Raw genomic sequence first — 12,417 nt, 5'->3', positions numbered from 1 at the left:
GGTATGAAGCCATGCCAAGGAGAAAGAAAATCTGTAGTGATGAGCAGGACCTGATCTGCTGTCTTCATTCTACTTCCTGTGCCCTCTTTTCACTTTGCTTTTCTTGACCCCTGAACACTAAAATAAGATACTAGGGTAGGGATCCAAGGTAAGATGGTAAAAAGATTACAGTGGCCAGAGTCAAAACCACTAAGTGGCTTAGCTCAAAGTTAGACAGCCTTCTTAGAATCAGCAATAGATGTGGAGAAATGAATAGACCTAGAACAAATCATGTTAATGGAGGTTAGGCAAGTTCAGAGACCCAAACGACACAACTTGTATCTCACATGGGGAAGCTAGGTCTAAAGTACACTGGGACAAGACTCAAGTCATTCCCACACAGTGAGACAAAGGCAGATAGACTTAAGAACAGAACACAAAGGTACCATGGCCTATGTATCTCTGAGCACATCAAGTTTTTATCTAAGTGAGCTCCAAGAAATGGAAACTAGAGATTCTTTTCTTTGTCGCTGTTGTAAGTTTTCTCTTCTTTTTGTCATATGTTCATTTATATGTCATTGGGAGGGTAAGGAAGTGAACCAGTGCAGCAGTGGTAATCACTAAACACTACGTTGAAAATGAACTAGACAACTTGTGGGTGGGGGTGGGAGGAAAAAACTGAGAGAGTGAAGAAAAGGGTGAGATTGTCCAAAAGAAATGTACTCACTATCTGATTTATGTAACTATAATCTCAATTTACATCACCTTTATAATAACAGTAAAAAACAATCTGTGAGATGTAGAGAGCCATTGCAATCGCCATTACAAGATGGCGCTGACATCCGCCTCCGTGGTTGTTTTTCTGAGTTGTTTATCTAAAAGTGTCCAGGAAGAGATTTGACTGTTCATGCATTTAATGCGTGATCGGAAGTATGCATGTAGCCATATTGCTGTGTGTCCGGAGTGTGCTGGAGACATGCTTGTAGTTAATTGGATGTTAGTGTTAAGGAAATAATTGTGATTGGTTAATAAGCCTATTTAAGGTCTATGTTTGAGGAAGTTGGGGTCGACCCAGCATGGCTGTACTAGCTTGCTGAATAAACTGCTGCTCGAGAAGAAGTTATCTTTGTCGTGTCCTTCCTTGCCGGCCGAGGGAGTCGCGACAGCTGGTGGCCCGTACGGGGATGCCCGTACGCCAAGACCTTCATTTCCAGCAGACTTCAGAACTCGAGGTGGTGCACCGGTAAGTTTCCCAGGTAAGGGAAACCAATTAAAGTCCCAGGTAAGGGGACCAATTCAAGTCCTGGGTGAGCAGGACCAATTAAAGTCCCGGTAAGGGGGACCAATTAAAGTCCTGGGTGAGCAGGACCAATTAAAGTCCCAGGTAAGGGGACCAATTAAAGTCCTGGGTGAGCAGGACCAATTCAAGTCCCGGGTAAGGGGACCAATTCAAGTCCTGGGTGAGCAGGACCAATTAAAGTCCCGGTAAGGGGGACCAATTAAAGTCCTGGGTGAGCAGGACCAATTAAAGTCCCAGGTAAGGGGACCAATTAAAGTCCTGGGTGAGCAGGACCAATTCAAGTCCCGGGTAAGGGGACCAATTCAAGTCCTGGGTAAGGGGACCAATTACTTCTGCTCTTTTCTGTAGATAAAGAAAGAGCGGGGAGAAGCTCCAGTTTTAAGATGGGAGCCTCAGAGTCATCTCAATTAGTTACAGCCTTGGACGCATTATTGTGTGCTAAGAATTTAAAAGTGAAACAAAGTACTTTGAGACTGTTCTTGTCAAATGTGGAGGAGGTAGCTCCTTGGTTTTCAGTCTCAGGAAATCTATCTTTGCCAGCTTGGGATAAATTAGGAAATGATTTAGATAGCGCTGACGAGAAGAGTAGACTGGGGCCTGGAGTGAAACCTATATGGAGGTTAGTCAGGAGTTGTCTGGCCGACGAGCGCTGCTCCAGCGCTCTAGTGGAAGGAAAAATAGCGCTGGAGGAATTTAAAGAAGAGAGAACGGCATCCAGGCAGAGTAGTGTGAAAAGTGAAAGGCATATACCCTCTATCTATCCACCACTGCCAAGAGACGGAGACTTGGCGGAGTCTGACCTTGAAGAGTTTCCCGCAGACCCAGGGCCATTGCCTCGATCAAGGTCGAAAAGGGAAGAACTTGGAGAAATGCCCAGTTTTTCAAGGACCCTATATGGGTCCCTCAATGGCCCCTCCCATCCGAGAAATTGGCAGCTGCCCATAATTTAGTAAAAGAACAGTTAAAATTAGGACATGTACGCCCCTCAGTGTCGCCTTGGAATACTCCTATATTTGTTATTAAAAAGAAATCTGGGAAATGGCGACTATTACATGATTTGCGAGCAATTAATAGTCAAATGCAAATCATGGGGCCTGTTCAGCGAGGACTGCCTTTACTTTCTACTTTGCCTCAAGAATGGCCCATAATTGTTCTGGATATAAAAAATTGCTTTTTTTCTATTCCTTTAAATAATAAGGATACTTGTAGGTTTGCATTTACCCTGCCCTCCATTAATCAAGAGAGCCCTGATAAGCGATTTGAATGGGTTGTGTTACCTCAGGGAATGGCCAATAGCCCCACTTTGTGTCAATTGCATGTACATGCAGCTTTAATTCCTGTGCGGGAAAAGTTTTCATCAGTACGGTGTTTACACTATATGGATGATATTTTGTTGACTTCCAAAGATCAAAGGGTATTGAATGAGGCTTTTATTTTATTAGTAAAGTGTCTGGAAAATAAAGGATTATTTATAGCCCCAGAAAAGGTACACAAGAACAATATTGTACATTATTTGGGAAGTAGAATAACAGCCCAAAAAATTATTCCATTAAATTGGCAGTTGCGTAAAGACAACTTGAATGATTTCCAAAAACTTTTGGGAGATATAAATTGGATTCGAACCTCCCTGCCTATGATTAATCAGGAGTTGCAACCTTTGTATGAGTTATTGCAAGGCCCATCAGGTTTGGATTCGCCTAGGGAATTAACCCCTGCAGCAAGAAAAGTTTTAGAAACTTTAGAAGAAAAGTTACAACTGGCCTTTCAAAAAAGAATAGAGTTGGGAAAAGAAATTTCTTTAGTTATTTTGGCCTCATCTCAACAGCCTACAGGGGTGTTGTGGCAGGATGGTCCCTTAGCATGGATTCATCCGAAATTATCTCCTGCAAAATCTATCGAGTATTATCCCACTGCCGTTGCCAATCTAGCTATTTTGGGAATAAAATTTAGCGTGCAGCATTTTGGCACTCAGCCCAATTTTCTTATAATTCCTTATAACAGTCAGCAAATACAAGTTTTAAGCTCCACCTTTACTGAGTGGGCTGTTTTAATTTGTTCATTTACAGGAAAAATTGATAATCATTATCCAAAAAGTCCAATTTTGCAGTTTTTTAAGGAACACCCTATTATTTTCCCAACTATTACTGCCAGACAACCTATACCTGGAGCCATCAATATTTTTACAGATGGTTCCAAGAATGGAATGGGAGCATATTTGGTTGAAGGCCAAGAGCCAGTTTTATGCCAGTTTCAGCCTGGATCAGCACAGAGAATAGAATTGCAGGTTGTAATTTCTGTTTTTAAAAATTGTCATTTTCCTTTTAATCTTATTTCTGATTCTGCATTTGTAGTTAATGCTTTGCAGTTCTAAAAGCTGCAGGACCCATAAATAAAAATAGCACTGTATGTAATTTGTTTATTCAGTTGCAGGAATTAATTTGTGCTCGTAGAGCCCCCTTTTTTCCATTGCATATTCGTGCTCACACTGGTTTACCTGGGCCCTTAAGTTTGGGCAATAATGTAGTGGATAAATGTACACGTATGCAAATGGCCTTTGTTGCTCTTACCCCAGAAATGCAGGCACAAGAATTTCATCATCAATTTCATGTTAATGCTCGCACCTTACAATCTCAATTTAAGCTGTCTCGACAGACAGCCAGACAAATTATTTTAAATTGCCCAAAATGTGTTACCCATCTTCCAGTTGTGCCATTAGGTGTTAATCCCCGTGGTTTACTTCCACTAAAAATTTGGCAAATGGATGCTACCCATGTTATGGAATTTGGAAAGTTAAAATATTTACACGTATCAACTGATACATGTTCTGGAATTATTCATGCTACCCCTTTGGGTGGAGAAACAGCTCATCATGTAATTACTCATTGCTTGGAAGCCTGGGCTTCCTGGGGAATGCCCTACTTATTAAAAACTGATAATGGCCCTGCCTATACTAGTAAACAATTTCTTGCCTTCTGCCAAACCATGGGAGTACAGATTTCTCATGGATTACCATATAATCCTCAAGGGCAAGGCATTGTGGAACGTGCTCATCGCACCTTAAAAATTTATTTACAAAAACAAAAAGAGGGAATTGGGCAGAATAGGACACCAAAAGAAAGAATTTCCTTAGCCCTTTTTACCATAAATTTTTTAAATTTGGACACTCAAGGCCACTCCGCTGCGGAGCGGCATACTATTCCAATTGTGGGACTATATAAAGGAATGGTAAAATGGAAAAATATATTAACAGGCCAATGGAATGGGCCAGACCCCGTGCTCTCCTGGGCACGAGGAACTGTTTGTGTGTTTCCACAGAATTCACAAGATCCCATTTGGGTGCCGGAACGCCTGGTGAGAAAAGCGCAAGAAGATGGCCGCAAAGAAGATATTACTGATAATACTACTTTGTCCGCTGGTGGAGCCTCGCCTACTATGGGCAGTAATGAAGACCTTCCCGCTTCCAATGCCTGTGACTAATACCTCCAGAGTGTTTCCATACCTTTTTACCAGTAGTAGGTACTTGAAATTGCCATTTTTACCTTATAGTTATGAGAAAGGAAATTATTCGTTATCTGTAATGTTATCTTCATCCTTGTGTTTCACCCTGAATCAATTTTATAGTGATATTTGTTTATACTTACAAGAGCATAAGGTAGGAAAGTTTAATAGTACAGAATATCCTAGTGTTAAGAATGGGAATGTGACCAAAACTGTAGTGGTAGGATTTAGTGCTAGAATCCCTATATTTTCTTATAAAGCTTGGAACCCTCCTCCTCCCTCAGTGTATCCGAAATGTGTTAGTCCATTGAATTGGCCCTGGGAATGGACAGGGTGTCAAAGCCCGCGATATTCCTCGATAGGATATGGATTTACCTTTTCTCCTAAAATTCATACTACTGGAAATACTACTTTTATTCATGAGTCTAAATTTAATTTTCAAGGTACTCGGGAAGATGCTGAAAATCCTTTTGATGCTTGGCTGTTATGTGGACAATTTGCCTGTACTACAGCAAATGCTTTGGGATTTATTCAAGAGGGAGAAATTTAGTACTGTAACTGCTCCGTTACAGTGAGTAATTCGGTTATACAGAAAGGAGCTGCCCTAGTAGGTGAAAGCTTAAATGTTACTTTGAAAGATAATTGTAAATTTAAGACTAAGTATAAAGCTAGTCCTGTATGTGTTTGGCCCCCCTTTATGTTTTTAGTTTTTGAAAGTAATTGTATTGGAAATAATTCTTTATTGAATTGTTCTAGTTGTCCCTGCTTTTTAAGTCAGTGTTGGAATGCTAGTGAGTTTAATTCTGTTGTAGTTATGCGTTTGCCAACATTTATTCCTGTTCCTGTAGAAGTGTCTGAGAAGGATTTAATTGTGCAGTTGAAGAGACCTCGTCGTGATCTTGGAATCACTGCTTTGGTGGTCCTGGTTTCTTCATTACTCGCCACCGCCGCAGCCAGCGCCGCCGCGTTAGTCACCACAGTTCAGACCGCAACTACTGTGAATACCCTGTCCGAGGCGGTATCTCAAACTATGGACACGCAGTTACAGATTAACCAGCATTTGGCACACGGTGTCATTTTATTGAATCAAAGAGTGGACTTACTTCAGGAACAAGTTGATTTGATGTTTTCCTATGCTCAATTGTCTTGTGTGGGTATAGGCACTGGGTTGTGTATTACTTCTTTACCCTATTATAATTATTCTCGAGCAGCAAATTTGTCCAGACAATTATGAAATATGTTGAGAGAATCTTGGTCCAAGGATTTTGAGAATTTAACCACCCAACTTCGCTATGAAATTATGATTGTAAATTCTACCCGTGTTAATATTGCTACAGTTGAAGATTTTGTAAATTGGATTTCTAACTCCTTTAATTGGATCAAGGAGTGGGCTGGAAGTGTGTCTTTAATTGTAATATTATGTGTGAGTTTTGTTTTATTTTGTTGGTTTGTTGTAATCATGTATAGACAACTTCAGGCACAGAGGAGACATGATAAGTATATTGTGAAACAAGCTCTTATTGCTCTGGAATCGAATCTCTCCCCCCAGGTTTGGCTGGGTATGCTGGATCAGTAGTCAAGGACGGGTAAGTGTAGAGATTGATCTTGGTATCAACCTAAGACAGACTCCGATACTTAAGCATCGGATGTTGATGACGGGTAAGAACCAAGAGGCATCTCTCCAACCTAAGACAGGCATGATCCCTTACCTTCTTAAGAGCAAGAGGGACGTCCGAAGGTTCGGCCGGCCTCCGGATTTCCACTCTGCTTTTGTTTTATTTTGGCCAAAAGAAAAAAGGGGGAGATGTAGAGAGCCATTGCAATCGCCATTACAAGATGGCGCTGACATCCGCCTCCGTGGTTGTTTTTCTGAGTTGTTTATCTAAAAGTGTCCAGGAAGAGATCTGACTGTTCATGCATTTAATGCGTGATCGGAAGTATGCATGTAGCCATATTGCTGTGTGTCCGGAGTGTGCTGGAGACATGCTTGTAGTTAATTGGATGTTAGTGTTAAGGAAATAATTGTGATTGGTTAATAAGCCTATTTAAGGTCTATGTTTGAGGAAGTTGGGGTCGACCCAGCATGGCTGTACTAGCTTGCTGAATAAACTGCTGCTCGAGAAGAAGTTATCTTTGTCGTGTACTTCCTTGCCAGCCGAGGGAGTCGCGACAGTGAGAGGAGGCTGTGCTGTGAATACAAATGCTCTACCAATATTAAATCCTTGGCTAGTTTCAAAGGATTTTCCTCTCAGGAGCCTCTGAGAGAGGACATCATGCCCCCTCTCACTTTCTCACAGCACCTGCAGATGGCACCAGATTTTTCCATGGGTAACTCCTCTAGGCTCCATCATCAAAGGCCTATGGATTTGTTTATTTTTGAACAATGATTGCTAGGCATTGAAGTGCCACCATAACATGTATATTTTTTGCTATTAAGAGGATTACCTTCTAGCAAGAAAAAATGTGTATATAGTTTTTTAAAAGACCTGCAATTCCAGACATTACAGTAAAGTAGAAACAGATAACCATGTGGAAGAGTACAACAAGGTCTCACACTCCAAAGCGTCAGAAGACTTTCCTAAGGAAGTGGTTTATTAGGCATGCCAAGGTTATTAATCCCAGTGGAGCATGTGAGAGAAGGGCCCACATTGGAAAATAGATTGCCACTAACAAGCATCCACAGGGTAACAAATATAGACCAGAAGTTGGTTAGTCTACCTGGGATCTACAGAAACAAATTGGGAAGAATGAGAACAAGTAAAAATACCTAGGATTACCTCTTACGTGGGATCCTTTTAAAAATTGATCCTGTCTAAATTCTGGACCCATTGGCCAAGGATTATTGTTTTATGGAAAAGGAATGAACTATTGTCCAAATATTACATTATTTAAATATTCCTAGAGGATTCAAGTGCTGGCATCTTGTAGAATACCCTAGAATGGATAATAAGACCACAAGACTATTAAGAGCTAGGCTAGTATGCTGGCTTGTACATCAGTTGTCCAACAATGAAATTCCAGAAGATAAGATTTGTGTTGGTACATCTAAAACCATACTTTCACTGATCAACAACTCTGGAAAAATCTAGGGACTTTAATTTAGAGCTTAGAAATCACCTACTAGAACATTCGCAACAACTAAATGAAGCCCTCCTATATAATTAAAGGTTATTGAAGCCTGGGAAAGCAGGAAAAGTCAACTGCTAACAAATTTGCACAGTCATAAACAGAATTTCGAAAGGTGTTTGTAGACCTATAGTAACACAGAAGGGCCTTGATAATTGATAAAGCTTCAAAAGTAGAAAATTTTATACTCACACCTTGCTCATGTAATGTATTACCTCTGGGCATCTGAAGAGAACAGTTCAGTTCCCATTGCTATAAATATATATTTCTTCTTTCATGAGGTATCTTCCACCATACACACACACACACACACACACACACACACACACACACACAGTGCCTTCATTATTTTTCTGTGTTTGTTAGTTATGATCTCTTTACTTCTCAATATACCACATTATTAATATTTTTCTACTATCTTAATCTTAGTAGTTTATTCTTTGAAAAGGATCAGGTTTTTAAATTAATGCCTAGTTGACATTTTTAACCTAACTATACTTCCCCATCATTATAAAAATTTATGAAAAAACATTAAACTATGCCAAAAATAAAATAAAACATTTTGCTTACATATACTAAAAAATACATTCAATTCTTTTTTGCTGAGTGAACAGGAAGGATCATACTTAATTTTTCTATTTTTTTTTGTTTCTGTACTAGTGTTTAGCTGACTGTGTTAGTCTGGTTTAAAAGTTTTAAATAAGTTGTTTTTTTATATCTCCAGTTCAGTGTCTTATACCACATCGACTGTGATGACAATCATACCAAACACATTAAATTACAACCAGGAGCACTAAATCTTTGGAATCCTATACCTTGGAAGAATCTGCAATAACAGAGCGTCTCTCTGTGGATGTTGGCATAAACATAATAAAGCAAATAATAACACAAAGCATAACATTATTATGAAAACTTCTATGTACTTGTCTAGCTTGTCTTGACTTAAGACTCCTGCACTCTCCTGTTCAACATCACTTCATAGAAAACACAAGCTTTCCTTGTGACTTTTCTCAAAATTAGTAGGTGTCAACTTTGGTAGGATTCAGCACTGCTTGATACTTAAGGACAATTGAAAGCCCATATCTAAGTCCTACCTCCAGACATCCACCATCGGCCTGAAACATTGTTTCTCTGCATGCATGTCACCCCATCCTTCAGACAACACACACGGATCATGACTTACTGCTTTTCTCTTCTGAGTGTGTCCCCAGAAGTTGTGGTTGGGCAATAATCCCCAAATCAACCCTGTTCTCAGGTGAGCTCTTCAAACTCATAAATGAACTAGTGCTATTATATTTAAAGGTTTACAGAAAAGAAATATGGCATGTTTCTTCTGACACTTGAGCAAATAACATTCCTCCTGGCATAACCACTCAAAAAATGAAAGTGGAGCTGTGACTCAAAGTGATAGAGCACTAGCATTGAGCAAAAAAGTCAGGAACCAGCACCCAGGTCTTGAGTTCAAGCCCCATGACTGACAAAAACAAAAACTCTTTCCAAGGGGAAAAAGTGGGAGAAAAACATGGGAAGTGGTAACAATGTTGAAGAATGCACCTTGGGTTGGGAGTTTGGCTTACTGGTAGAGTGCTTCCCTAGCATGCACAAAGACCCGGTTCAATCCCTCAGTACCACATAAACATAGAAAAAAACATAAATGGGGCTGAGGCTCAAGTGGTAGAGCTTTAGCCTTGAGAAAGTCCAAGGACAGTGCTCAGGCCCTGAGCTCAAGCCCAGGACTGGCAAAAAAAAAAAAAAAAAAAAGAATGTACCCACTACCTGATGAATGTAACTGTAACCCCTCTATACATTACCTCAACTATATTAAGAAAAATCATTTCCACAGGTCAAGTATTTACTATAACATTTTTATAGTATTAATTCATTTTCCTTTAGAAATAAAGAGCATACAAGGTCTTTGAAATTCTACTAATATTTACACTCCTTGGATTTCAGTTCTATTAATATTTAATAATTTTTATTTATTTATTATTTATTTATTTATTTTTCCTAGTCCTGGGCTTGAGCTCAGGGCCTGAGCACTATCCTTGGACTTTCTCAAGGCTAAAGCTCTACCACTTGAGCCTCAGCACCACTTCCAGTTTTTTTGCCACAGGAGTCCCTGTGAGCAGGCACCAAGCACAAGTAGCCTCAGCCCCGCCCCGCCCTCGCCCCCGCCCCGCCCCCACGGAAGGGGCAAGGGGCGTGGTCCGGGGAAGGGGCGTGGTTTGGGAGTCCTGGGGTGGGGGAGCCCGGGAATTCTCTCCTCCTGAAGTCAGGCGTCCCGGGCGGGCTCCGCAGTCATCGCTGCAGCCTGCCGCCCCGCGCCACACGCCTCGCGCCCCCATGCCTAGGAGGTGGTCCGGGTGAACGTGGAGAGCAGGAGGGCCTCGGCGGGCGTCTGCTCCGCCCGCCGCCCCCTCTCCGTCCGGGCCAGAGCCGCCGCCACATGGACCCGTGTGAGCACGGCCGGAGGGCAGGTAAGGACCCTGGCGCGGCCCCGCGGGCGGGGACTGCCGACCCCGCTCCCGGCGGCGCTGGGCCCCTGCGCCCTGCTCCGGGAAGGCGACTCCGCGATCGCCGCTCTCCACCGGCCCGGAGTCGGGAAGTTGGGGAGAAACTTCTCCCCTCCCCCGGCCCGGCGGGCGTGTGTCTTCTGCCCGCGCTACCTGCTTGCCGCGGCCGCAGTCCCCGCCCCACCCCGGGCTTCCCGGTCCCTGCCCGCGTCCTCCGGGGCGTCATGTGCCCACCCCGCCCCCGACGAGGTGTGCGTGTGGGTGGGGGAGGGAGGTTGGGTGGGAAATGTGTGTGTGTGAGTGGGGGTGGGGGCGTTGAACCTTCACTCGGATCCCCGAGCCCGATCAGGGGTCGCGGGGAGCAGCTCCTTTCTGCCCTGGACAGTGGACGGAGGTCCGCGGGCCGCTGGGCTCAGGGGGCCGCTGAGCAGGGCTAGGAGGACCTGGGCGCGGGGACGAGCGGGGGTGGGGGGGGGAGCTCCGGGCGGCCCCGGGTTGGATAGAAAACCCCAACCTGTGTAAAGTTTTCCTTTGTTTTGCCTGGGGGGTGGGGAGATCCACCCTTCCACGGCCACTCGCGCGGCACCGGGCCGCTCCACCGCCTCCCCTTGCGTTCGGTTTCGGTCCACATGGGCTCAAGGAAATTTGTTTTAAAAGTGTGTGTGTGTGTGTGTGTGTGTGTGTGTGTGTGTGTGTGTGTGTTTGTCATCAGGATTAAATTCAAGGCCTGAGCTTTCTTGCTCAAGGCTATACTTCTACTTCTGGAGCCACACTTTTGCCTTCTTAGTGGTTAATTAGATATAAGAGACCCATGGACTTTCTTGCCCAAGCTTGCTTGAACTATGATTCTCACATCTCCTCTTCTAGAGTAGCTTGGATCACAGGCGTGAGATACTGGCACCTGGTACTACTTACTTTTGAGATACCGTCTCACTTCTTTCCCAGGCCTGCATCTAGACCAGAAATAGTCTACTTCAGGGTATCTGTCATAGCTGGTATAATAGATATGTGCCACTATGTCCAAGTTCTTCCACTGAGACAGTCTCATGGTCTTTCCTGCCATGGCTAGCCTCTAACTGCAATCCTCCCATTAGTAGCTTCTCACAAAGCCAAATGACAGGTTTTTAACACTGCACCCAGCTATGGGGTTGAGAAGGGTCTCATGACCTTTCCTTCCCAGACTGACTTCCACCCACAATCCTCCCATCCTTAGCCTCCTGCGTAGCTAGGATTACCAGTGTGACCCAATGCACCCAGCTAAACTACTGATATATTTAATTCCACACACTCAAATACATTATATAGTATTAAAAATTAACATATTTATGTTCATTTATTCATTTAAAAACCTGACAACTAGAGTGATCTTGGCAACATCATGGATGCTCGACAACAGCGGTGAAAATAAATGAGAATTGAAGAGCTAAACAAATCTGGTCCTCATTCCTGCTCTTCTGGAATGTTTAGTTAAAAATTATGCTTAGTAACAATTCATAGACAAATAACAGCCTTTAATCAAGACATAAACTAGGAAGAGTGAAGAAGCGCAGGGGAATGAAGCAAGTTGTAATAAGCAGAAAGTATTTCCTAGGTCTTGTCAGATGTGCCTAAAATGGTCTGAGCGTTATTGTTGAGGTCTAGAGAGAGGGCACAGTCCCCACACAATCGGTACTTCAGGAAGAGGTGCCAAATCTAAATTTAGCCTTTATGGCTTCCATGGGTTGGACACAATTTCCTGGTCAGATTCCAGTCAACATGTCCCCTGGATTTTTGTTCTTGTTACTGTTGATAGCTGGTACCCCTCTGTGAGATTTTATTCCTCCCCTTCCTTGCACACTTGCTCCTGTTTCTCCATCACAGATCCGCCACGTGGGGTCTTGAGAGGACAATGGGGAGCTTCTGGGTTCTGTGTGTGGCTCACTCTCCTCTTCCATCTTCCATCTTGAGGTGTCAGCTCAGGAGATCACAGGTCAAAGGCTTATTTCCAGCTTTGGCATCGTA

This window comes from Megascapheus bottae, unplaced genomic scaffold (genome assembly GCF_031878675.1).
Source record: "Megascapheus bottae isolate mThoBot1 unplaced genomic scaffold, mThoBot2.hap1 HAP1_SCAFFOLD_176, whole genome shotgun sequence".
NCBI lineage: Eukaryota > Metazoa > Chordata > Mammalia > Rodentia > Geomyidae > Megascapheus > Megascapheus bottae.
Note: the sequence above shows the minus strand (reverse complement) of the source record.